We start from the raw sequence: 26,607 nt of genomic DNA, 5'->3' as shown, positions 1-26,607 counted from the left end.
CTTTTCTAACCAACAAACCAGACATCACTGAGGAACTCAAAGATCAACTAAATGTAGTCCTCCAGGGCACAGGTATGCAAATGTTTGTCACTTTACAGTTTACAAAACACTTCCACAGGCATAGCCTCTTGTCTGTCCCCTAACTTCGTGTTGAGGTAGGGGGTGGACCACAGAATTCCCATTCTGCAGATGAGGATGGTAAGTTCTAGAGAGGTGGCCACTTGCCTCAGAGCGCTCAGTCACTAAGAGCAGGCAACTCCTGTGGCAAGGTCTCCCGAGTCCAGGAAGATGTCTTGTGGGCTTGCTTTCTTTTCTGGGGGTCTTGAATCCTCTTGCCTCTTCTACAAGTAGAAGCCCCTGCACTGAGGTGATTGGAAAGAAGTTTCGAGTATCCAAGATCTGTTCCAAGAAAACTCCAGAAGGCAAAAAGGGAGGCCGGCCAGGGAGAAGAGAGACTGGCACCCTCCACCCTCTTTTCTCACTGTCCCCACCACCCTCCTGGCCTCCTCCTCCTCCTCACCTCCACCCCCAGGCCCCTGACCACTTCTATCTCCCAGGCAGGCCAGGTTCCTGGTAACGGTGCCACCCAGTGTTGTCAAAACAGCAAGCAGCTGGAAAGAATTCCGGAACAAAATCTCGGTGCCTCTGCAGCCTTCTAAATGACTACAACTGTGGCAGTTAAACCTGCTAATGTGCTAAGCATTTTCTGGCAGGGCCAGGAGGCAGGGCTGGTGTGGTGGTAGCTGGGAGGGGCTTGCGGGCATCATCCTGGGCAAAGTAAGTCCCCGAAGGAGGTGGAGGCAAGGAGAACCAAACCAGAACACTTCTCACGAAGTCACAGAGAGCCACCCGAGCTGCACTTGAGGATTCCTGGAGCACTGCTGGCCTGGTGGGCAGCGCTGGCCGGGCATCGAGGCCTTCCAGGCAGGAGAAGGGAACTCCCAGGCAGTGTGGGAGGAGGCACTTCTAGAATGCAGGTGACGATGGATATTTTTTCTGCTAATGCAGAGCACTGTATAATGCTGTCCACAAGGCTAGGCAGCCAGGGCCTGGCCCTATCTCTGTTTGCTTCTGAGTTGGCAGAGGCAGGGCCCATGGTGACCAAACAAAGGACAAGTCGCCAAATACCGAGAGGCATGCAGGCAAGAAGGCCTGAGAGGGGTCTGAGTACAAGGGTATGCGGAGTATCCCGGGGACTGGAACCAATAGGAGCGGGGGGGGGGGGGGGGGGACACGGACACAAGAACTTTCCTCCAGGATGCCTCTGATTTCCCAGACACATGTACAGCATGAGCTTCTCCAGGGTATCCTTGTTTTCAGGGGCTCTTTTGAAAATGGTTCAAAATAGGAGACCAGGAAGGGGAACAAACCCCCAAATCTGGGATCTCAGTGAGGTCCCAGTGTTTCTTCCTCCATGATGTCCTCCACTCTCCACTTCCTGGAGAAATCAGGGGGGTCTGAGAGAGTGAAGAGGGGAGGTTGGCGGCCAAAACTCAGCTCCAGGGAAGAATTCAGGTGGCAATAGGAAATGGGGTGAATGACAAAGAGGGTGCCGCCCAGGTGAGGGAGAGGTGGGGTCGTTCTGGGAACATATAAGCCAGTAAAACCCTGACACGATTCAATCTGGAGGGGAAAAAATCCCAGCTGATAGAAACTGCTGAGAGCTTGCAGCTTTTAAAGCCCTTCTAGCAAAAGGATCTTTGGAAGCTTTGCAAACCCTGACCACGCAGCCGGTCAGCCACAGCCCAGCCCACAGCGCCGAGAGTGTTTTTGCTAAATCAGAACTACCCCACTCACAGATATCTAGTCCCATCCTTCCCCTGGCTCCCATTCCTCTCTGGGTGCTGCTTTCCCCAGAAATTACGTTTTCCCAGAGCAGAGGGGAGAATGTTGCTGGGGCCCCAGCAGGCTGGCCAGCAACCTTGGCCCCACGGCTCCCGAGGCTGACCCTGGGCAAGGCACTTCACCTTTACGAGTCTCATTTTTTAATCTGCAGAAGTGGCAAGATGGAAGCTGCAGGTGTAGAGTTGGTGGGAAGATTGATGAGATCATGTGTTCAGGGGGCCAAGCACAGGTGGGGGAGGGGCGGCTTCCTGAGGCCTGGCCCCCTTCCTTCCCACCTTCCTCTCTGGCCCTCCGGCACCACATTCAATGTGAGGAGGATATAGATCAGTAGGAGTTTAAGTTAAAAGTTGGGGAGACAAAGGCATGCTTGTATAAAACAAGTACGAGTTTAATAGAAGCCCTTCTAACCCAGAACATCATTCCCTGCCCCTCACTTCCCTCCCCTCCCCCCACGTCCCCCACCTCCACCAGCTGGTAGTCTCTTAGCTGCTAGACTTATTTTAGCAGGGTCACTATGTCATACAACTCTAGGTGAGTGCCATCCGTGTTCTATTCCCTGTGCTCTGAAGGGAGCCCCATTCAATAGACCAGCATTTGAATGGTACCCCCAGAGTCAGGCAATGTTGCAGCCCTACTAAAGTCCTCGCCTTCAGGAAACCTTTCTAAGGCTTCCCGTGCCTCTTCTTTCTTTGAATGCCAACAGCAGTTCATCTGTACTTCTCTTCTGGAGCTCATCAAACTCTGCCTTTATCCTACTGGGGGTGTGTGTACGTGTGTGATTCCCGCAGGGGCTGGATCTTACCCTTTTTATTCCTGCAGCACCTAGCACAATGCTAATTCATTTTGTGAGGCCAGCATTACCCTGGTACCACAACCAGTCAAAGACATTACAAAAAAAAGGAAAAAAAATTTTTTTAATTTTAAAAACCTTAACCCTTACCTCACACCCTATAAAAAAATTAACTCAAAATGGATCATACAACTAAATGTAGAACTAAAACTACAAAACTTCTATAAGAACAACTGAAAGAAAATCTTTATGAACTTAGGTTAAGCAACATGTTCTTAGGTAGGATACAGAGAGCTCAAACCATTAAACCAAAAATTGATATATTGCACTTGATTAAAATTTAAAATGTCTGCTCTTGGAAAGGCACTAACATGAAAATAAAAACACAAGCCACGGACCAGGAGAAAATATTTGCAAAACATATATCTGATAAAGGATGTGTAGTCAGAATATATAAAGAACTCTTAAAACTCAATAATAAGAAGACAAATGACCCAATTTTTTTTAATGGCTAAAAGCACTGAACAGACATTTCACAAAAGAAGTAATACAGATGGGCCAAAACGCCTGTGAAAAAAAGGTTCAACATCATTAGTCATCAGGAAAATGCAATTAAAATCACAATGAGATACCACTAAACATCTATTATGATGACTAAAATTAAAAAGACTGACAATGCCAAGCACTGGCAAGGATATAGAATGACTGGAACTCTCATGCACTGCTAGTGGAAATGCTAAACGGTACACCCACTTTGGAAAGCAGTTTGGCAGTTTCTTACAAAGTTAAATATACACTTATGACCTAGCAATTCTACTCCTAGGCATTTGCCCAAGAGAAATGAAAACATATGTCCACATAAAGACCTGTATACATAAATGTTCAGAGCAGCTTTATTCATAATAGCCACAACTTGGAAATAGCCCAAAATGTTCATCAATTGGTAAATGAACAAGCAAGTTGTGATGTATCCATACAATAGAATGCACCCTTACATGCAATAACATGAATGCATCCTCAGTGCATTGCATTCGTTTCCTATTGCTACTATGACAAATTCCACAAACTTAGTGGCTTAAGACATGACAAATTCATCTTATTGTTCTGGAGATCAGAAGTCCAAAATCAGTTTCACTAGGCTAATGTCAAGGTGTCAGCAGGACTGGTTCCTTCTGGAGGCTTTGTGGAGAAAACCTGTTTCTTCATCTTTTTCAGTTTCTAGAGACCACCCGCATTCCTTGGCTCTTGTCCCTTCCTCAAAGCCAACTCGGCTTGAAGGAGGAGTTTGACAAAGGCACAGAGGCATAGTGAGTTTGAACTTCTAAGCAGTTCCATATTTCCAGGGTGTATAATGCGACATTTCAAAGATAAGGAAACTGAGATTCAAAGAGATTAAGTGTCTCACCCCAGGTTTTGGACATGGTGAAAGTCACATTCAAACTCAAGGCCTCTGAATCTAAATACAGACTTTTTCCCAGTACATGTGAGCCCTCAGACTTTCCCACTTCGACCTTAAAGACTTCCAGCCTTAGAGGTTGGATGGGCATCTTTCCCATGTCTCAGAGACCCTAACCAGCTCCCCGCCCCCTCCCCCACTCCACCAGAGACAATCCCTGCCTCTGTACTCCTCTTCAGCAGCTCAGACTATGGAGTTGGCATGACCCCAGGACTCCCCATCTCCCCACCCTGGGACCATCTAATTCTCACCCCCTGTTTTGATGAAATTATAATTTTAAGAAGTATTATTTGCTTCCTGCTTTATATCTGTCAGCACTCTCTCACTTAGGTTATTTTATTTGGCCTTCCCCATTGTGTGAGGCTGAGTACAGATATTACCAAGCCCATTTAACAGATAAGAGAGCTGAGGTACTGAAGGTGGGCGCAGGCTGACCACATTCACACAGCAAGTAAGGCAAAGCCAAGATCAAAATCTTCTCCAGGCTTCTCCCTCCCCACACCACAAGTGCCTATTAATTCAGAGAATAGAACCGAGATGAGCCTCCTAACTGAACTGAGCTTCACCTTTCTCATCCATAAGACAGAAAGTGGGATAATATCTGCCCTGCCTATCACACCAGCCATAAAAGAAAAAAAAAAGAGAGAGACAGAGAAAAAAACAAAGAAGAAACAGTATGTAAAAGCACTCTGGAAACTTTAACATGTACAAAAATATAAGGAACTATTCTAATCATACTCTCAAGGAAAGTCACAAGTTTTCTCTAGAAGTTTCTTTTTATCCCTCTGAAACCAGGTTCTCCTCCTGCTTTCTTACTTCCTGGTCAAGTACAGAAGTTCTAGCCAGGACTTCAACATGAACCTCAAGGTCAATCTTTAATTCCTCCTTCCAGCTTCACTCTTTCTAAGATCGAGAACTGGCCATTCCCTACTCCTGACCCCATCCCATCCTCTCCGTCACAGTTAGTCCCTGCTTAAAGCTAGAAATGGCCAGCACTCACTTTCAGTTGTCACGCCTCTGGTTCTCCCCAGGCAGAACCAGCCTATATGATGCTAAAGTGGCTCATGATCACTCCACCCCTGACCAGTGCACAGAGTCCAGGGGTCCCCCGGAGACTGGCTTGGCCAGCCTCCCTGGCTTGTCTCCCACAAATGCTCCTCCCCAGAATCCTCTCCAAATTCAAGTGGCCCCCATCTCCCATGGGGAGATCATGTGTTCAGGGGGCCAAGCACAGGTGGGGGAGGGGCGGCTCCCTCTTTATGTCCCCACTAAGAACTCCTCTTCCCTCTTTATGTCCCCACTAAGAACTCCCCTTCCCAGTATTATTCACTTAGCTGGGGGAGGGAAGGGAAAAGGAAATCAAATTAGTCTCTCAACTCTTAAACCCAAACATACTCCGTGAATCGAAGAACTGAGGGGGGAAAAAAAGAAGAATCCAGTAGACTATATAGGTGAATATCCACATGATAGGGGGATGAAATTTCTAAGCTAAATAGCAACGGGATAAATCAGAGGGTAACAAAAGGAACACAGTTGACTCTTGAACAATGCAGGAGTTGGTATGCTGACTACTATTAGCCTGTTACTGACCTGAAGGAAGTCTTACTGATAAAATTGTTTTGTATATGTATTAGTACTATATTCTTAAAACAAAGTAAGCTAAAGAAAAGAAAATGTTATTAATAAAATCATAAAGAAGACAAAATACATGTATAATACTGTATGTATATTTATCCCAAAAAATTCCACATGCAAGTGGACCTGCACAGTTCAAACCCAATGTTGCTCAAAGTTCAACTGTTATAGTTAATATCTACTTATGTTTACTTGTACTTATTTTATCTGAATAGCAATATTAAAAATAAATAAATAAACCTCAAACTTTACCTCATATAATACATATCCACATACACACACATGAAAACCCCAAATGGACCATAGAATTAAAGCAAAAGCTAAAATTATAAAACTTCCAAAAGAAAATATAAGGAAAAATCTTCATGGCCCTGATGTAGGCAAAGACTGCGGATATAAAAAGCAAGAACCACAAAAAAAGGTAAAAAAATAACTTAGACCTTTACCAAAATTAAAAATTGCTGCTCCTCAAAAGACACCGCTAAAAACAGGACTAACGGTTGTACAACAGGTAAATGTAATTAATGCCACTGAATTGTACACTTAACATAAGTAAAATGGCAATTTTTATATATATTTTATCACAATTTAAAAACAAAACACTGTTAAGAATATGAACTGAGGGCTGATGGAACATATATATGACAAAAGACCTATATCCAGAGTATAGAAAGCAACTCAGTAATAAGAAGGCAATTCTTTTTTCAACTGGGCAAAAATTTGAACACACTTTTCACAAACACAGAAGAAGCACATGAAAATATGTTCAGTATCATTAGAGTATCATTAGTCATCAGGAAAATGCACATTAAAACTACAATGAGATACCACTCAGACCCACTAAAATGGCTAAAATTAAAAAGATTAATAATATCAAATGCTGGTAAAGATATGTAGCTACCAAAATGTTCATACGTTGCTGATGGAAATATAAAATGGTACAACCACTTTGGGAAGAGTTTGGCAGTTACTTAAAAAAAAAAAATACATGTGCTTGCCATATGACTGAGCAGTTTCATTTCTGAGCATCTACTCAAGAGAAATGGGGGGAAAAATACATCCACAAAAAGACACACACACAGATGCTTATAGCAGCTTCATTCATAATAACCAAAAACTGGAAGAAACCCAAATGTCCATCAACTGGTGAATGGATAAAAATTGTGTCATATTCATATAATGGCATATTCTCAGCAATAAAAAGGAACTACTACCATATACAATAACATGGATAAATGTTTTTTAAAAAGCATATATCAAGGACATCTGGGTGGCTCAGCAGTTGAGCTTCTGCCTTCGGCTCAGGGCTCCCTGCAGGGAGCCTGCTTCTCCCTCTGCCTATGTCTCTGCCTTTCTCTCTGTGTGTCTCTCATGAATAAATAAATAAACCTTCTTTTTAAAAAGCATATATCATATGATTCTATTTATATGAAAATTTTAGAACCAGCAAAACTAATCTATGAGTGACAAAAAGTAGATCAATGGTTGCCTGGGACCAGAAATGGAGTGAGCTGCAGAGAGACACACAGAACTTTTAGGGAATAACAGAAATACTCTATTGTGGTTGTGGTTTCATGAGTCTATACATTTTTCAAAACTCATAGAACTATATACTTAAAAATGAGTGCACTTGATTGTAGTAAATTTTACCACAATAATGTTGGTTTAAAAAGAACTTTTCAAAAGTCAAACCACAAACTGTTGAAAACATTTGCCAAACATAAAACAGATATAATAAACAAATATCCTTAATATATAAAGTGCACATATAAACAAATATAAAAAGCATTAAGATGTTAATAGATTAAAGGCCAAAGGCCACAAGCCACAAAACAGAAAATAAGAATAGCTTATAGGTAAATAAAAAATTAAATCAATGAAACACCATATTCCACTTACCAAATTAGCAGAAGTTTTTTGTTTGTTTTAGTAATATACTACTAGGGCAAGATGGGCACTCTGCTGGCAAAAATATCAATTGATACATTCTGGAACACAATTTTGCAATAAGGACTCAGGACCTTAACAATCTCCAGATTATTCAACCTATTTTTAGAAACCTACGCTGGGGCAGCCCGGGTAGCTCAGCGGTTTAGCGTCTGCCTTCAGCTCCAGATCCTGGAGACCTGGGATCAAGTCCCACATCAGGCTCCCAGCATGGAGCCTGCTCCTCCCTCTGCCTGTGTCTCTGCCTCTCTCCCTCTCTCTCTGTCTCTCATGAATAAATAAATAAAATCTTAAGAAAAGAAACCTACGCTAAAGAACAATCAAACAGGAGTAATCAAAATTAGAGATCTTCATGTGAGAATTTTCATTACTGACTTAGAATAAGCCATTGGGCTGAGTAAATATGGATACATCAATATAATAAAATATCAAATATTTGTTGATAGGAACTTAATAAATATTTCTTATATGTACTCAATTTATATACTATTTAAAAACTTTAAGGAGTGAGATGGATAAATGATGGGTAGAGAAACATATATAAAAATTTTTCATTCAGCAAAAATTGGAAATCCCCTAACTGTCCATCAAAAGAGAAGTCAAATGAATCATGGTGGGGCGCCTGGGTGGCTCAGTCAGTTGAGCATTCCACTCTTGGTTTCGACTCAGGTCATGATCTCATGGGTCCTGGGATCAAGCACTACACAGAACCACCCACCCCCCGCCCCCAGGCTCCATGATCAGCAGGGAGTCTGCTGGAAGATTCTTTACTTCTGCACCCCCACCCCACTTGTACATGCTCACATGCTCTCTCTCTCTCTCTCAAACGAATAAATAAATCTTAAACTAAAATAAGATAAATCCACGCATAGAAATACTATGCATCTGTTAAAAATGGGACAGACATACTGCTATTGATATGGAATAATCTCAAGATGTATCATTAAATTTAAAAAGCAAGTTGCAGAACAGGGCACTTGGAATACAACTATTGGAAGGCAGGGGAGGAAGAATAGATATAAATTTATGCTCATAGACATCTCCAGAAAGATAGAGGAAAAAATCAAAATGATAACAGTGGTTGGCTCTGTGTTGGAGAACTAGGATCTAAGGATGAGGAATAGGGATGGGAGGGAGGCTTAGATTTACTATCTTCTGATTTACTCTGCTGTAATTTTTGACTTTATTATACAGAGATATTTTTCAAAAAAGAGGGAAAGAAACCACACACACAGCTTATTTAAAAGAAGGAAGGGGAGTGTTATGAGTTGAACTATTTCCCTCAAAATGTATATGTTGAATTCCCAGCCCCCAGTGTTTCATGTCTCACAATGTGATCTTAGTTGGAAATATGGTCACTGCAGATGTAATTAGTTAAGATGAGGTAATTAGGATGGGCTCTAATCCAGTATGTCTGATGTTCTTATAAAAAAAGAAAATTTGGACACAGAGGCATGCACACAGAGAGAACACCATGTGAAGATGAAGGCAGAGATTGAGGTGATGCTTCTAAAAGCCAAAGGACACCAAAGATTGCCAGCAAAGCACCAGAAGCTAAGAGAGCCCTCCCTCATAGCCCTCAGAAAGACCTGCCAACAGCTTGATCTTGGACTTCTGGCCTTCAGAACTGTGAAGCAATAAATTTCTGTTGCTTAAGATACTCAGTTTGTGGTACTGTATCACAGTAACCTGAGCAGACTAATACACAGATGAATATTAACATGAAATCAAACCAAAAAATGATAAGGTTCACAAAAATCAAACTATCCATCCTAGAAATAAGTATCACCAGCATCTTGTCCCATAACCAACCTATCACCTAACCCCACTCTCACACCTGTAGCTCTGGAGTAAATGCTTTTCTGACTCTCTCATGCTCGGTCGCTCTCTCTCTCTCTCTCTCTCTCTCTCACACACACACACACACACACACACACACACACACACTCAATTTGAAAATGTAAAACAACAGAGGCATCTGACTTTTTTACAATCCCATGCATCAATACTAAACCACTGACCTAGGGGAAACAGACCATTGCCCAGAATAGTGTTGAATTAAAGGCACTGGAAGAAAAGAATATACCAGAAAAACCCTTGGTAACTCTAATTTGTCTATGGAATGGAAACTATCCATTCTGTCAGTGCCCAAGACATCTTCAAAAAGGAAGCTATAGCTTTCACAACTGTACTGTATTCTATCAACACTCAGGGATTCAAGGGACACCCAGCTGTGCACCCAAAATAGAGACTCTCCCAGAGCAGGAGCACTTACAGCAAGATTCTGTACCACCTGGGTGCAGAGCACCACACCTCCAGGGTAGGCTCCAGATTCCCACCAAGACCTCATCAAAGTTCCCAGTAGTCCTTGCTCTCATCAGGCTAGAATCCTTTCAAGAGGCCTTTCTTGTCCTCCTCCCTATTTCTGCCAGAAAGCAAAACAGAAGGACAAAATCTTGGTCATAAAAACCAAGTGAGCTCAGCAGGTGGGGGTGGCAGGAGGGGTTATAGGGAAGGTTTTAAGCTCATAAGACCCTTTAGTTGAGGTTTCAAAATGACAGCTAACTAAAGTCCATTTGGTCTAAAACTGCTTACCCAAACCTCCCCCACGCCATTCCCCAAGAGGTGTCCATGATTTCTAGCACAGCTACCTGCAGACAGGGAGTCTGGCTCTCCTTTCTTTCAAATACTAGGGAAGTGGGACCACAGAGATTAGCTCCCAGTGCAGAGAAGAAGCTAGAAGGGGGGAAAGAAGGGGAGAAAGAGGACCTTCACGGCAGCATACAAGGACATGGCGGGCTCGCCCCATCCCATATCTCAGCTATTATGCATTCCCAACTGGCTTGGCCAACATCCAGAGAGACTCCAGGCTGGTGAGTCTGTGAATGTGAGGCAGAGATAAGCGATGCGGAGAGGGGGAGCTCACCCACGGTTATATATGGGCTGTAGCGCTGCTATAGCAAGGAGCCAAGGGACTCTTCCATTTCCAAGACATTTCTGCACTCAGTCCTCTCCCCAAGATTAAGAATTCTCCTTCTTGGCTGCCTCTCTCTCCCTGGAACGTAACTAAGCAGCTTGAGAACATGAAAAATTGGGGGTTTGGGTATGAGTTTTTAATGTGTTAAAATCACATTGACCCTGGATCCTTGTTTGCAATAAAACCAGGAGAGTAGGACGCTCCTTTCTTTTCTCTGGTAGGGGCCACTATCTGGCCCTGCCCTCGGCCGGGAGTAGGCTTTGGGAGCTCAGAAAAGGCATGCTTCCTTCTAGGAAGAGGCTGGAACTTTGGGGAAGGGTGTACGCATGTGGACAGCTATGGGAGGAAGGTCGCTGAGGAGAAGGAACAGCATGAGCAAAGCCTCAGAAGGGATGGCTCTCGTCCAGGCAGTGAAAACAGAAAAGTCTTAAAAAACCGAGGGATCTGGTGCTAGGAGCTTATCCACCCTCACCAACCCCAGGACATCTCTGAGTGCGTCCTATGTACCCTCCAAAGAGCAAAATCCAGCAACACAGGGACCTAGCAAAGTCTAGAGGAAAGGAATGTCTGCCCCGAGCCTTGCCCCAGGGTCAGACGCCTGGAAAAAATTCCTGGGATTATTTGGTGTTGTCTAAGATGGATTTGGAGCCACCAGGACTGATGAGAGATGTGGCTTTGGATGGGGGCTGCGGGGACTGGTCTGTGGCAAGCTGAGTACAACTTCATGTCTCAAAACTTGCCTGAGCTGTTCACCAATCTGAATCTGCCTTCCTTCCTCTTCCCTATTCATTGAATTCCTTTAAAACCATCTCTCCTCCGAAGCTCCCCTGAGCCCCTCATTCAGAATTAATCCACTGTCCCTTATGCTCCTCCAACAAGAGCTTGTATCTCGATTTCCAGGTAGGCTTACCTGCCTTGTCCTATAATTAGCCTCACACCCCTCTAGGTATACTCTCTCAATGACCAAGAACTGGGTCTTACAAATCTTTTTGACCCCTTAGCACCCACTTCTCTAGAGCAGCCACTCAGTAAATACTTATTTGGAATTGAATACATAGAGCCCTAAGGAGTGACTGGGCAGTGGCTGACATGTCTCATCCCTACATCCATTCATTTATTTGTTCAGCAAATTTGTGAGTGTCCACTATCTGCCAAGCTGGTTAACTCTCTTGCCAAGCACATTGCAACCCTTTAATCAAGCAGCTAAAAAGTAAGTTTCAGTACCTAGGCTTTAGTGTGAGTCTTCTTTGCAGATCCAGGACATAGAAAATTCCACAGGATCCCTGAATAAAAACCTGACCACTATAGGGTGGCGGCAGCCTACATCCCAATGCCCTCAGGAAGGATCTGGGGAGAGACAGGTTGTCTGGGATGCGGGTGAGGACTCTCAAGGACTCTGCCCAGCCCATCTGGGAGAAGCCTAGATGTGCCTATCACAGAAGATGGCAGAGGTAAGATAGCCCATTTGTCTATGTATACAGTATTCTGGGGATGCTCAGGGGAGGAGCTGGGAATTTGGGGTGGGGAGAGAACTCTAGAAAGTCATCTCAGCAGAGCAGATGTGGTCCTGGATGGGGGAGGATCTGCTGAAGGTCATGAGAAAAGTCTGCCCTGCTCAGGGATTGATAAGTGCAAATTATTGAAAAAGCTGGTGTGTCCAGGAACTGCTCTGCTATAGGGGGGGAAACTAGGGGTGTGGGAAGAGACAGAGGGTAGGTTAGGGAAAGCCACTTACTCTGGGTCTCTTTCAACTCCAAAATTATAGGATTCTAATCTGAACCTCCCCTGCCAACAACTTGAAAAAGTTGTCTGAGACCAGGGACATTTGGAGAGAAAGTTGAATAGTAAGTCAAATAGTAAACCAAAAAGAAATCCTGAAGTCAAAACAAGGGATAAATTTTCCTTATCTCTCTAAGACATGCATCAAAGCAGCTAGCTGCTGTCTGCCCAGCCTGGGAAGATGATCATGGTTTTTAATGGCCTGTAAACAATAGGACCGGCCTCTGTAATAATGTTGAACCAATTAATCCTTTAGGCTTCCTCCCTGCACCCTGCTGGCTCCCCCCTGCCCTTGCTCTGAGACTAAGCAACCTTCAGGGGTCTGGAAGTAGAGGGATCCAACCCCAAGACTCAAAGCCTCTGAGAGCTTAGATGATTTGTGGAGAAGAATCAAATCTGTGGGAGAGAGTGATGGCTCCCAGAGGGAGTGTCAAAGAAAATTGCCTCTAACCTGATCTGGGTAAAAGGAAGAAGACTCCTTTCAGAGAATATGAAGAACAAGAGACATGATGTACTAAGGAATTGGCACAAGACGTAAATTTTGTTCCTACATGGTGAGCCCATTCATTTATTCAGCAAACATTCGTGTACTCCTACTGTAGTGCAAGACACCTGTACAAGGTACAAAAGTATACAAAGAAAACAACTCCACTCAATGGAATTACAGTGTGGGAAGTGGTACTGGGAATAAGGCATATTCACAGATTTGGATAATAAAAGTTAGTACAATAGTATTTGCAAAGAGCTACACAAGTCCAGACCTTTCTTTTCATTTTTTTGTTTTTTTTCTTTCTTTGATGTACTACATTTAATCTGGGTGATTGGGGCTGAAGTTATTAGAAAAAAACAGAGGAATTAGAAAGAGGAGAAAGAAAATGGGACAGAAAAGAGAAAGGAAACCAAGCCCTCCTTCCTGCCTCCTTCAGCCCGAGTTCTGGGAGAGCAAAGGACCAGTTGTCACGAAAGGTCTCCAAGCAGGTCCAAGCCACCAAGTCATAATTCAAGGCACGTATCCTCCTGTATCAACAAAGCATATTTTTGCTGAATTGCACAAAATTCTGGCCATCTGGAGTTTTCTATTTGATATACCAATTCCCAGTACCTGATAACCGTGTGCCCTTTACTCAGCAATATTGCATATATGTGCACAAGCACATGCGCACGCATGCTAACGTCAATATAATGAAGGAAGGTCAAAGGTTTTTTTCATCTGTAGTCCAAAAGTTAACACCTTCTCCCTTTGAAAACAATGACAAATACATGTACTGCATGCGTGTAACCTCTCATTTTTCAGTTCTTCAATAAATACTACTTTATGTGCATGCCACTAGCAACCTTGGGTGGTAAACGAAGGAAAACCTTTATCATCTCCACTTTAAATTTTCTTCCTTTATCCCTTTGTTTTCTACTCAAGAATGGTTAAACAGCAACCATGTGCCATGACTGTGCTGGGTATGAACTTTTCCAGGCAGAATGAGACAAAGGCAAGCCCTGCCTTCAACAGGGTCACAGGCCAAGGCAGGAGAGAAACTGGGAAATGTGCTCCACCCCCAGGACCTGAAGCAGCTTCCAGAGGAAATGATGGAGACAAACCATAAAAGGCTACTATGATTTTGCCAGGTAGAAAAGAGGGAAAAGAGATTCCAGGGAGATGGGTCAGCAATTTGTTCTCAGAGAAGAATCAGCCATCTGGTGTGTCCAGACAGTGGGGTGAGTGGCGGTGAAGGGCAAAGGATGAGAAAGGAGACTGAGGAGGTTGGCTGGGCCCAGACCATTGAGCCAAGAAAGCCTTGCCAAGGAGTTTGGACTTTATCCCATGGGCAATGAGGAAACCACTGAGGGTTTGAAGCAGAGGCAGGTGACACAATCAGATTTATGTTTTAGCAAGATTATTCCGGCTGCTGGGTGGAGAATGCACTGGAATAGGAAAAGACTGGGCAGACTCTAGAGATATTTCCAAAATAGAATAGGACTGAGTGCCCCATTAGAGTTAGGAAGGAAAAAGAGGTGTCAGCTGTCAGGCTTGAGGGGCCCTCATTCAAGACAGGAAACCAATAAGAAAGCAAGAGGCAGAGAAATTAAAGTACCTTGCCTAAGGTCTCATAAATTACTGGATGGCAGACCAAAGCGAGGAACCCAAAATTCTTTCCAGTAAAAACCCCTTGGTTGGCCATGTTGGCATCAACTATAACTAAACTGAGCCGTTGACTGTCAGGCTCTTTCCTTGTTCTCTACTTGTTTTATGCACATACACTTCTTGTCCTAGGAAGGTTATAAGCTCATCAAGGCAGTTTCTTTTGACCTCTCCTAGGGCCTGGCACCGCAGTAGGCACTAAGTGGTCAATGAATGTTTGTTATTAAATCAAACCCCAGGAGCCCAAGGCCACCCTAGGCATTGTCTTACATGCAACACAAGACACTTTCTTTTGTCAATCCTTAACAAACAGTATTTGTAAAACATAATTCCTAGATCAAATAATTCCTAGAGGTTTAGATTTCATAGTCCAGGAAATTTGTAACAACAATAAAAAATAGAGGGATCAACAGTCTTGTCCATTTTTTTAATTTTGTCAAATAAGGACAATCTAAAACCCAACCACCATCTACTAACTGCTTTCTACTACTTTGTTTCATAAAATAAAAAATATTTAATACATATCCCCAAAGTCAGAATAATATAAGATTAAGGATAATCCTTCAAATTAAATCAGAGTTCCCCAACCTTAGCACAACTGATACTTTAGGCCGATAAGTCTTTGCTCTGGGGAGAAAGGAAGACCATAAGGGACTGTCCTGGGCATATTGGGGCATTTAGCAGCAGCCCTGGCAGTAGCGCATCCCAAATTGTGCTCACCAAAAAATATCCCCAGGCATTGCCAAATATCCCCTGGGGGTAAAATCATCTCCGCTGAGAACCACTGAATGAAACAAAGCCTTATTAAAACTCTAATTCTATTGTCCTTACCTTTTAGACCAGTGAAAACTTTAGCACAGACAGGCTTCAGCCCATAAACCAAAGGCACAGGGGCTAAGAGGGTGGGATATAAAATCAGACTTGAACTCAAATCCCAGTGACTGCTCTAAATCTCCCTCTCCTCTCCTTAAGAAGGAGGACAGCATCTACTTTGTCAGAGTGCTTGAGAGGATTGAATGGAATAGATGTAACCCACTTAGCCACATACCTGGCACATGATTGTCAGGAGAGGAAGTGTGACCATTATTAATATTATTTCTAACACTTCTAAACACACAGCATATTAACAATAGCTACCCAGATTTAAGGCTTTCTCAGTAAAGGGACCTTGCACTTAACATGGTAGGTCTTCAATAAACGTTTATTGAATGAATACACAAACCCTAAATCATCCCACTCCTACCAGCTCCTTTCTTCAACATGGCCACATCTAAGTCCTTTTCTCTTTTACCAGAACTGTTTCAGATCCTATCCATGGGGATTAAATGATAAAAGAATCCTGGCCAGTCCAGGACTCCTACCCGGGCCCTGTGGATGGGAACCTTGTGGAACCTTCTAGCTCGCAGGATCAATCCTACACCCACTCCCTGAACTTTGACCGACTCTGACCCCACCAATGAGCTGGCAGCCCTGTTTAGGCCTGCCACCAACATCACCCACTTCACCACAGCTTCAGGTGGCTGCTGCCCTCCCTAGATACTTAACCTGGAGGTCGGCCAGGGACAGGAAAAGGAAATGGCAATATCCTTGAACAAAAGTAGCTATAAAAGGGTGTGGGAAGCAAGGTAAGCGACAAATTAAACAAGCAGACAACCTCAAAGGAGAGGAGGTAGGGAGGCTCCAACAAAGGGGTCAGAGTTCCCGCTGCTTCCTCCATCCCCACCAAGCCCACCTCCCACGTCAACAGGAGAGAGAACACTGGTGGCTCTTACAAGGGGAGAGATACTTGTCATCATAAAGCAGACATGCTCCTGGCCAAAGCCCAGCCAGCGATCAATTCTGGAATTTGCCTCACAAGCACAATGAGTATTGTGGCAATTTCCCGAAGGACTGAATTTTTCTGGCCATCAGAGCCGTAGGGCGTGAAGATGGGGAGGGAACTTAAAGAGCAGAGAATCTAAGTTCTCATTCTATAGATGGGGAAACTGAGGCTCACCACGAGAAAGGAACTTGCTCAGGACCACCCAAGGCTATTCTGGTCAATGGCAGTGCTGAGTCAAGAGCTCAAGACTTCAGTTCTGGTGCTCAGCTTTGCCAGAAGCTCCAAAATATCCCCAGAAAAGGATGGCGTATAATGAACTAATTCTCACTCTTCCTGAAAAAATAGATGATCACATTTGCAGCTTTAGATGAGGAAAGGATTAACAAATTCTCAGAAGGGCCCACTGATCTAGTCCTAAGGCTTCTCCCTCCATTTGGAAACTGAGAGAATAAAGTACCTTCCATAGGAGGATCCAGCAACTAATTTCTCTGCCCCATCAACCCTCATCCATCTCCTTCAGACTATCTGATACTATAACCAAAATACAAAGAGGACCGTAAACCCACTGCACACATGTGCATAAGGGGGAGAGAAAAGGGGGCAGTGAGACAGCAAAATACTCGTAAATGACAAATCTGAGCAAAGAGTACACGGATGTTTACTGTACCCTTCTTGCAACTTTTCAGGAGACTTGAAATTTTTCTAAGTAAAAAATTTGAGGCAGAGTAAGAAAGCACTAAATAATAATCAATACTAAATTGTTTTTTAAAATATTTGGGGGCAGCCCAGTGGCTCAGTGGTTTAGTGCCTCCTTCAGTCCAGGGTGTGATCCTGGGGACCCGGGATAGAGTCCCACGTCAGGCTCCCTGCATGGGCCCTGCTTCTTCCTTCTCTGCCTGTGTCTGTCTGTCTGTCTCTCTCTCTCTCTCTCTCACTGTGTGTGTCTCTCATGAATAAATAAATAAAATCTTTAAAAAATAAATAAAAATAAAATAAAATATTTGGAAAGGGGACCAGGGTAGTTCAGTCAGTCGGGTGTCTGACTCTTGGTTTTATTTAGCTCAGGTCAGGATCTCAGGGTCCTAGAATCAAGCCCTCAGTTGGGCTCCATGCTCAATGGGGAGTTTGCTTGGGATTCTCTCTCCTTCTCCCTGTGCCTCTCCCTCTACTCATGCTCTCACTCTAAAAATAAATAAATCTTTTAAATAAATAAATAATTTTTAAAATAAAAAATATTTGGAAAGGGCCAGGAATCAACTCAGTTTCATGGAGTTTCTTTATGTAAGAACTAACATCTTCAGAACAAGGAGACACCACAGAGGTTAGAGGTATAGGGATCCAAACAAATATGTGATGCTGGTATTCACAGTAGCCAGTAGCTATGGCAACATTGGAATCTAAATCTGATTTCAAATATTTTGTCCCATTAGCTCCCAAAATACACATGTACTTGTCACATCATGTATTCTGGTGTTCTTGATTCAGAAAGTAACTAAAGTAACAACAGGCTATGGATGGGGCAAATGTCAGAATTTTTCCCAAAAAGTCCATCACCTTTGCAATACAGGTGGCTCATGAATACAATAAAATGCAATTTAATTTCTGTTCAGTTTGGAAATCCTTTCACATAAATAATTAAATCAAAATCCACATCCAAGACACAGTCTCCATGTTCTCTCTCCACAGTAGTATTTAATTGGGGCCATATTGGATCCATAATCCAGCCCTGAAAATCTATCCTTGACCCCATAGACAAAATTCATGCCAGTAGCATGGCAGCCAAGGCTTGAAGATTTGAGGGAACACAACCCATCCAAGAAACCTGAAAGAACACCTTATGGCCAACCTAAGAACTGAGGAGAGAATGAGCAGGGGAATATGAAGTTGGAAAGATAGGTAGAGGTGAATCCAAGAGGGTCCGTACACTCAACAAAGGAGTAGGAAATTTATCCTTCAGGTGACAAGGCCCCACTTCAAGATGGGAGGAATATAACTGGATCATTCTGGCAGAGGATGGACAGATAGATGGAACTAACTCAAAACTAGGGAGTCTAGTTGGAATGACAAAGACTTGAACTAATGTGCCTCACGGAATGAAGAACTGAGGACAAGTTAGAGAGAGCTACTAAAGAGAGCCAATGCACAGTACTTGACAGGAAGAGAGCAAATGTGACCTAGAGAGAGAGGAAGGAGTCCAGGTGCCCTCCAGCTTTTTTTGAAACCTGGTAAAAAAGGTCAAATGATGCCACCAGTCATCCAGATGGGGAACCCAGGAGAAGGTTCAGCAGAGAAATGTAGTAAGTCTTGAACATGTTGATGTTCTACCTGTGTATGTAATACGGAGCTTCCGAGAGAAGTCTGAGCTGGATATACACATTTGGGAGTAATCACCATATATACAGTGGTGGACATCATAGGTGTAGTTGAGGTCAACTGGGAAGGAAGTGAAATCAAAATAGAATTGGTCCAAGAACAGAAACTCTGGGGGAGAAAACTGTTAAGGGTAGGCAACAAAAAGGAGATCCCTCAAGAACACCAAGGAGTGGCCTAAGAGGCAGAGACCTCAGGCTGCTCTTAAGCGAACCACTGTACCCTCTCCATCTCCACGGACTGGTCACACCATGCTAGCATAGGGGAAGGAACAATGATGTATTAAAGTAAACTCACTTAACAGCAAAAAGACAGACAGTCCAATTAAAACATGGGCAAAAGACCTGAATAGACATTTCTCCAAAGAAAATATACAAATGGTCGAAAAGCACATGAAAAGATGCTCAGTATCATTAACCGTTAGAGAAATGCAAATCAAAACCACAATGAGACACTACTTCACACCCACAGGATGGCTAGAATCAGAAAGGCAGATAATCACAAGTGTCAGCAAGGAAGTGGAGAAACCAGAACCTGACACATTGTTGGTAAGAATGTAGAATAGTGCAGCCACTGTGGAAAATAATGGCAGTTCCTCAAAAAGTTAAACATACATTTATCACATGATCCAGCAATTTCAATCCTAGGTATTGAGTTAAAAAAAAAAACTAAAAACATTTATGTCCATTTGTATTTGAATGTTCATATTAGCATTACTCATAATAGCCCAAAAAGTGGAAATAACTCAAATGTCCATCAACTGATGAATGGATAAATAAAATTTGGTATACCACATAATGGAATATTACTCTGCCACTTTTTAAAAAGGTAGTATCAATATATGCTATGATATCACTGGGCACTGAAAACAAGCTAGGTTGAAGAATCCAGACACAAAAGGCCACATATATTTTTCGATTCCATTTATATGCCATATACAAAGTAGGGATGTCCATGGGTGCCAGGGGCTGGGGAGAGCAGAGAATGAGGAATGACTACTGAATGGGTGCAAGATTTCTTTTGAAGGCAATGACAATGTTCTGGAATTAGGTTGTAGTGATGGTTGCTCAACATTTAGATTTACTAAAACCGCTGAATTATACACTTTCAACCTAAAAGCCAATGCATTATCCACAGTTAAAATGGTGAACTTCATGTTATGTGAATCTTATCTCAAAAAAAATTCAAAAGAAAAAAAAATAAAATAAAATAAAAATAAAAATAAAAAATTCAGTTACCCATAGCCAAGAGGAGCTGGGTAAGCAATTTCTCCAGCTTGTCCAGATAGTCTGTGTAAAGAAGACAAAGTTCCAAATACTCTAACCAAAGAAGCCAAAGAGCATGAGTCCCAAAAAACTCTGAAGTATCTTTAAAGGTCCATAGATTGGGGGGGAGCAGCTCCGCTGAAGAGTAGGGATGGTGCGTTCACCTTCATGATAGCTACTCATGCGCTGGTCAGGCTGCTGCACCCACTTTTAAGATTTCAAAATGCCAGGGTGACAGGGAGACAAATAGGCAACCATGATTTGACCTACAAGAAACAGCAACCAGGCATGACCTATTATGGTTATCCCACAATGACAGGAACAGAGAAATGATTTCTGAATGCAGAATACCCAAAAGCCCCCAGAATAGCAGTCTTCCAGTTCACACCCCTTAATCAGCTCTTCAGCACCTACCACCCTTGCTCTGTGTTTGGGGATGACCTCCTGAGACAACCTGCCAAGCTGTCCCAGAGTGTCAGCACTCACCATATATAGAGAGCTGCTTTATCCGCATGGTGTGTCAAGAAGTTGCTCAGAATTACTTTGGGCTTTAGACACAAGTGACTTTGAAATTAGCACAATTTATATAGTTTATACCCTGCTCGACACCATCAGCTGCAGGCATCAAGACCCAAAGAAGCAAGTAAAGGACAGAGATGCACCATTTGCATTTGTCAGAGGAGCTCCATGCCTTTGGGCAGGAGAAGCTGAAGACTGAGCTCCAGGGTTCCATGAAACTTCCTGATGATAATTTCATCCCTCTACTTTCGTCTCCATGGACATGCTTCCCTCTCTTTTTGTTCCCCTTCTCTAGCCAAATTCTGAGGGCAACTCTAAATAACAGAATCAAATGCTTTAAGGTAGCACACCAGAGAGATGGTCAAAGCGGGGAGCAGTTCTAGAGAGAAAAGCAAACCTCTGGCCTGCTCTAGCCATTGGCTAAGCAACCCCTCCTCCATGCCTCCCTGCTCCTGCCTGCTCTGATGGGAAAAGGAACACAATGAAACTAGGCCTTCCCTTGGGGTTCTGACCACCTCGTGCAGAGACTATGATTACCCTGCCGTTGCTATGCCTACTGTGATGTCATTCCTTTATCATTCCATTTGGGTACATTTTTCCCCTTTTCTCTAAAGGATACCCTACTATCCAATGCCTGAGAACCCAGTGGGAGCTCCAGCCCTCATCCTATCTAGACCCAGGTAAACCATGCTGTCTGGGGACCTCAGGAGACTCTATAATCCCAGTGGGAAAAGGGAAGAGTTAGGAGCAGCTTCCAGAATGCAGGAAAGCTCTCCTCCAAAATTGCTCAATCTATCCCTATATTTAAGCAAAACCAAGCAGAGCACAGATTTTCCCTTCTCCATTCAAAACTGCAAACAGGACAGGGATATATAGTTAGGTCCTACCAGTTTTTACTTAATTGGTCAGAAAGAAATAACTTGTTTAAAGATTTATTTATTAGAGAGAGAGAGAGTAGGAGGAGGGGCAGGGGAGAGAGAATCCCAATCCTAAGCAGACTCCCCACCAAGCATGGAGCCCAACACAGCCAATCCCATGACCTAAGCTGAAATCAAGAGTTGGACACCCAACCCACTAAGCTACCCAGCACTCCAGAATCACTTTTTAAGTAAAATAAATGCAAAGAATAAGGATAGAGGGAAAGGTGTACAAATCCCACACTTAACATGCATAAAAGAATACAAAGGAAGAAAAAAAATATTTCCTGAATGGTTACTTCTTGCGCTGTCCAGCCACACATTCCTAGGGATTCCATGTCAATGAAAAGCATTTCTCTGGGTTCCTACTGTGCACCAGGAACTATGCTGGGTACTGGGGTCCTAGTCCCAGTCTTTAAGGAACTAGTAACAAGATCACCATTCACCATCACAACATCTACACAGGCTCACTCAAAGGTTTTTTGCTCCACTAAAAAAGAAACTGAGGCTCTGAAAGACCAGACAATTTGTCCTCAGCCTTGAGGCTCAGTCTACAACCCGTGGGCAGGAGTGAAAGTGGGGGCATGGGCAAGCCTTGCCCCAAATCCTCAAATGAAAGCAATAACCTGCCACATGTGTTCTCCTTGTTCAGTCTTCCTCTCCCAGGACCTGTGATGCTTCCTTGGGCAGTGAGGGAAGGCAGCAGGCCATGGCTCCAATTCCAGCAGCTGCCACCACACCAGGAGAATGGCAGCCATCTGTCTCAGATAGAGGGCAGGAGGGCCCAGGGCAGGCCACCCCCACAGCCAGCTCACCATCCGCAGCCAAGCTCACCTTTAGGTAACAGCCTTGCTCCTGGAAGTCACCAATGCTACTGTGAATGAGACACGGCTCCCTGTAAAAAGCAATGATCCTGCCGCACTGGAAACATCCAGACTTGTTCCATAAAAATGGCGCTGACCATTGGTGTCGGCAGTGCCATTGTCTTAGCCAAAACCTAACATGCAGAAACTGGCCTTGTCTTTCTACAAAGACAGCATGCTTCTTAAACTGGTTAACAAAATACATTCTAGATCACTTATACTTTTAATCATAAGCAAGAGGAAAATCTGATCCGATCCCCATTTTGTGGATGAGGAAAGCAAGGCCAGGAAAACAGAAGGGGGTCACAGGGTGACATCAGTTCGCAGATCTGAGATTTTTATCTTGAATATTCACTTTGGGGCACCTTTGGCAACAGCACAAGCACTCACGCTTTGAGTGCAAGTCACCCTACCAGGCCACTAAACAAGCCACTACTGTTCATTCTTTTGTGTTTAGCAGGGCTGGGGGCATGGGGGTGGATGGCAAGGAGAGGTGGGGAGAGATCCTCATGAAAGCCCATGCATTTACTCCCAGATGGGCTGCTGAGATGGCTCAGGGGCCAGATGTCAGGTGTCGTAAAACTGTCCTCCTTTCTTCACAAGCCAGTCTGCCTCTCACCTGTCCTGAGATAGGTGTCCACATGCCCTACTTTTCCATGCAGCCCTGCTCCCTGGGGAACAGAGGCCTGAACAGGCTGCTCTCCTTCACCCAGGTAAGAAGCTCTGCCATCCGAAACCAGGCCAATGAGGACACACAGGAAACATTCACGACGTGGTGGCATGGTTAGTTTTCAGAGCAGAACCTACATGTTTGGACCCTGTGAGAGAAGACCTCACAGAAATCTCAGTGTGGATGAAAGCAGGCCAGGCCAGCCCTGATGACCCCACCAAACCCCAAGCTGTGGGCACTTGGGTGGCTCAGTGGTTGAGCGTTTGCCTTCGGCTCAGGTCGTGATCCCAGGGTGATCAAGTGATCAAGTGATCAAGTCCCACATCTGGGTCCCCAGAAGGAGCCTGCTTCTCCCTCTGCCTGTGTCTCTGCCTCTCTCTGTCTGTGTCTCTCATGAATAAATAAATAAAATCTTTTTTAAAAGATTTTTTAAATAAATAAATAAACCCCAAGCTGTAAGCAGATCTAAAAAGCAGAAGTTCTGGAATCGGACAGATCTGGGCTTCAGCCTTAGCACCACACACTCACCACGTAGCCTTGAGTTGCTTGCCCATAGGCTTTACCCACCGTGAAATGGGGATAAAAAATATCTAATGTCTAGAAAGTATGAAAATGCCAGCACATCATAGGCACATCAGGATGGTACATAGGATCATCTGTTTGCCAAAGGCGGCGGTGTGCCTGTGCTCAGACACCCACACGTATTCCCATTCCACTTCCTACCGATGTCCTTTACTTACTACATGACTGACCTGCAGGTAAAGCCTTCAGCCACAGAACTGAGCTCTCGCCCTTGCCAAGCTAACTGACCCGTGTAGGGTTCACAGCCTTGTTCTTACTGGAACAGCTCGTTTGCCTTTTAAATGTATGCATGTACTTTTTATGCATTTCCTTATGCATATGTATACGAATATATGCATATATATATAATTTATTCAGATGGCATTTTGTCACATGCTATTTTGCTAAACTCTTTCTCCCACATCAGCACTCCCATCCTCAGCCCTGCTTTCCCCAGGTAGCCCATGTTAACATTTTAGTTTGTGTCCATCCATGTTTTTGCCCATACTCCATGTAATTTCAGAAACACACACACACACACTAATTGTGATTGTGGGGAGGATGGTTATTGTTTGTTTAAAACGTCAAATTATATATCATCTACACTCTTCTCCCTCTTATCTATTCTCCCATACTTTGCCAAAATCCTTTTAATGTCTCTGAAATGATCCAAGGTACAAAGGTAGTGTGGCCACAGGGACATTTCCCTCCTGACATAGGTAATCACTGAGTTTCCACTCTTGACCACTACAAACAAACCAGCAATAAATTCCTTGTACTTACATCCCTACCAAAGACTGCTTTCTAACCAGACAAAATGCCAGTCTCTGGGATTTGAAAGTCACCCATCCAAAGGACTTCAGGATGACCTCCCGGATAGCCACTCATCTTTAAAACTCCTCTTAGAAAAGATCCCTGGGGGATCCCTAGGTGGCACAGCGGTTTGGCACCTGCCTTTGGCCCAGGGCGCAATCCTGGAGACCCGGGATCGAATCCCACGTCGGGCTCCCGGTGCATGGAGCCTGCTTCTCCCTCTGCCTGCGTCTCTGCCTCTCTCTCTCTCTCTGTGTGACTATCATAAATAAATAATAAAAAAAGAAAAAAAAAAGAAAAGATCCCTGGTTCCTAGAATCCCAGGCATGCACCTGGCTTCCAACCACCAGTTCTTCCAGGATCCTATAGTGTCAAGTCAACTCTGCAGATCTTAATTTTCCCACCTGTAAAATAAAATAATACCTTTCAGGGGCTGCAAGATTTGAGAGTGCTTTTGTGAATGATTTTTATGAGGAAACAGTGTATGAAATTATATTTTTGCTCTTATTCTATGGGATGTTGTTTCTAGCTTGTTGTTTGAGGGTCAGGGAAGGGAGGGCAAGCCAAAATGAATAGATTCAATTAAAGTCTCTCTAAGACTCACAGGTCCCTATCTATAAGGTCTCTGGGGCTGCTCAGGAAGGCCTTCTCTTTGTACTGCTGAAGCACCTTGCACCATGGTTGTTTACAACCAAAAGTCAGGACTAGACCAGGGGACTTTTGACTCTCCATTTGCCCAGCTTTGTCAAATTCCAAAGAAGGGTACCTATAACTGAAATTATGAGTGCAATGATCCAGCAAGCAAATTTTGGAAAATCCATAATCTGATTAATATTTGATTTCTACTCAAAACTTCCCTCTAAATTTCATCAATAAAAGGTGTAAGGAGTGCTGGGAGAGTGGGAGAGTAAGAGAGGATTTTTTTTTTTAGGGGATATGGTGTTTAGTATTTTATGTTCTTGAAAATAAAGCAGACATTTTGGGGGGAAAAAAGAGAGTCCTAAACCTTCCATTTCAGGTAGCAGTTCTAAAAGTCAAGAGCCTCCCAAAAAGAAGCAGCTACAGCAATTTAAGTGAATTTGCCTGGTTACCATATGGTTTGTGCACATGAGAGGGGAGAAATAGAACTGGTGAAATCAACAGAATCGGTGTGGTGTTATTCTGCTTTAAAACTCAAATCAAATCTGAATATGGAATCATTTTCCTCATCAACATCAGACAATCAGCACCCCTACTCTGGAAGAGTGTTTGGCAGCACTTACTGAATAGACACCTACCCTGTGACCTAGCTAGCTATTCCACTGGCAGGTATGTGCACGTCAGGGCCCCAAAAGACATGTGCCAGCATATTCCTTGTAGTGAGATTCACAGAAGTCTCCAACCAGAAACTGCCACAAGTCCACCAAGAGTAGAACAGGCAATACTCACACAACAGAATACTATACAGCACTAAGAATGAACAGCCTACAACTGCAGTCAACACTGTGGATGAATCTCACAGTGTTGAAGGGGGACATCCAGACACTGAAGTGGAAATACTAGAAGATTCCATTTGACGGGGTAAGAGCCAGGATAATCTCCCTTGGTGGGGTTGGGAAGGGGGTGAGGTAGTAACTAGAAGGAACACACCTGAGCTTCTGTGCTGTTCTTTCTTAATCTGGGTGCTGATGATAGAACTAAATTCAACTTGTCAAAATGTTTTGGGCTGAACACACAGGGAACTTTCTGCATATATGCTATATTTCAATATTTAAAACTTTAAAGAATAAGTCAGTGAATGAAAATAAAGGGATTGTGAATAAAATCATCAGGTACACAAGGCTCCTGGAGCCAGATTGTATCTGGCGTGCGTTATTCCTGGGAGCTCTCCTGTCGATGCAAAGACCAGACCAAGTGGCTGGGCATGCTGGAACGTCACGCTGTGAGAAGACATAGATGGGGAACAGAGAACCCCGCATTTTTTTTTTGAAACAAGCAGTTTCGCCAAATCCAGTTGTGCAGCCTCCACCCAGGTAATTAATCCAATGCACTATCTATTACAGATGGATCCACATTTGCTTCACAAACATTTGGGGTTTTGAGGTTTGCCTTTCTTCACTTAAAAAAAAAAGTTTGGAATGAGGGGAAAGGCATAGTTATTTCATGTGGAATCAAATGTATCTTCACAGACAAGAGACTAGAGAGATAATCTCATCAATGGTAACAAAGCAGAAGCCAGGGATGGCTAAAGTCTGTGTTCTTAAC

General features: G+C 43.5%; 1 protein-coding gene across 1 annotated transcript in view; it reads right to left on the bottom strand.

Moving 5' to 3' along the window:
- The window catches only part of DPF3 (double PHD fingers 3), a 249,962-nt gene that overhangs the window by 180,539 nt on the left and 42,816 nt on the right, over nucleotides 1–26,607 (bottom strand). The window lies entirely within an intron of this gene.

Source organism: Nyctereutes procyonoides, unplaced genomic scaffold (assembly GCF_905146905.1).
Source record: "Nyctereutes procyonoides isolate TBG_1078 unplaced genomic scaffold, NYPRO_anot_genome, whole genome shotgun sequence".
NCBI classification, from domain to species: Eukaryota; Metazoa; Chordata; class Mammalia; order Carnivora; family Canidae; genus Nyctereutes; species Nyctereutes procyonoides.
Note: the sequence above shows the minus strand (reverse complement) of the source record. Positions and strands in the feature narration are given on the sequence as shown.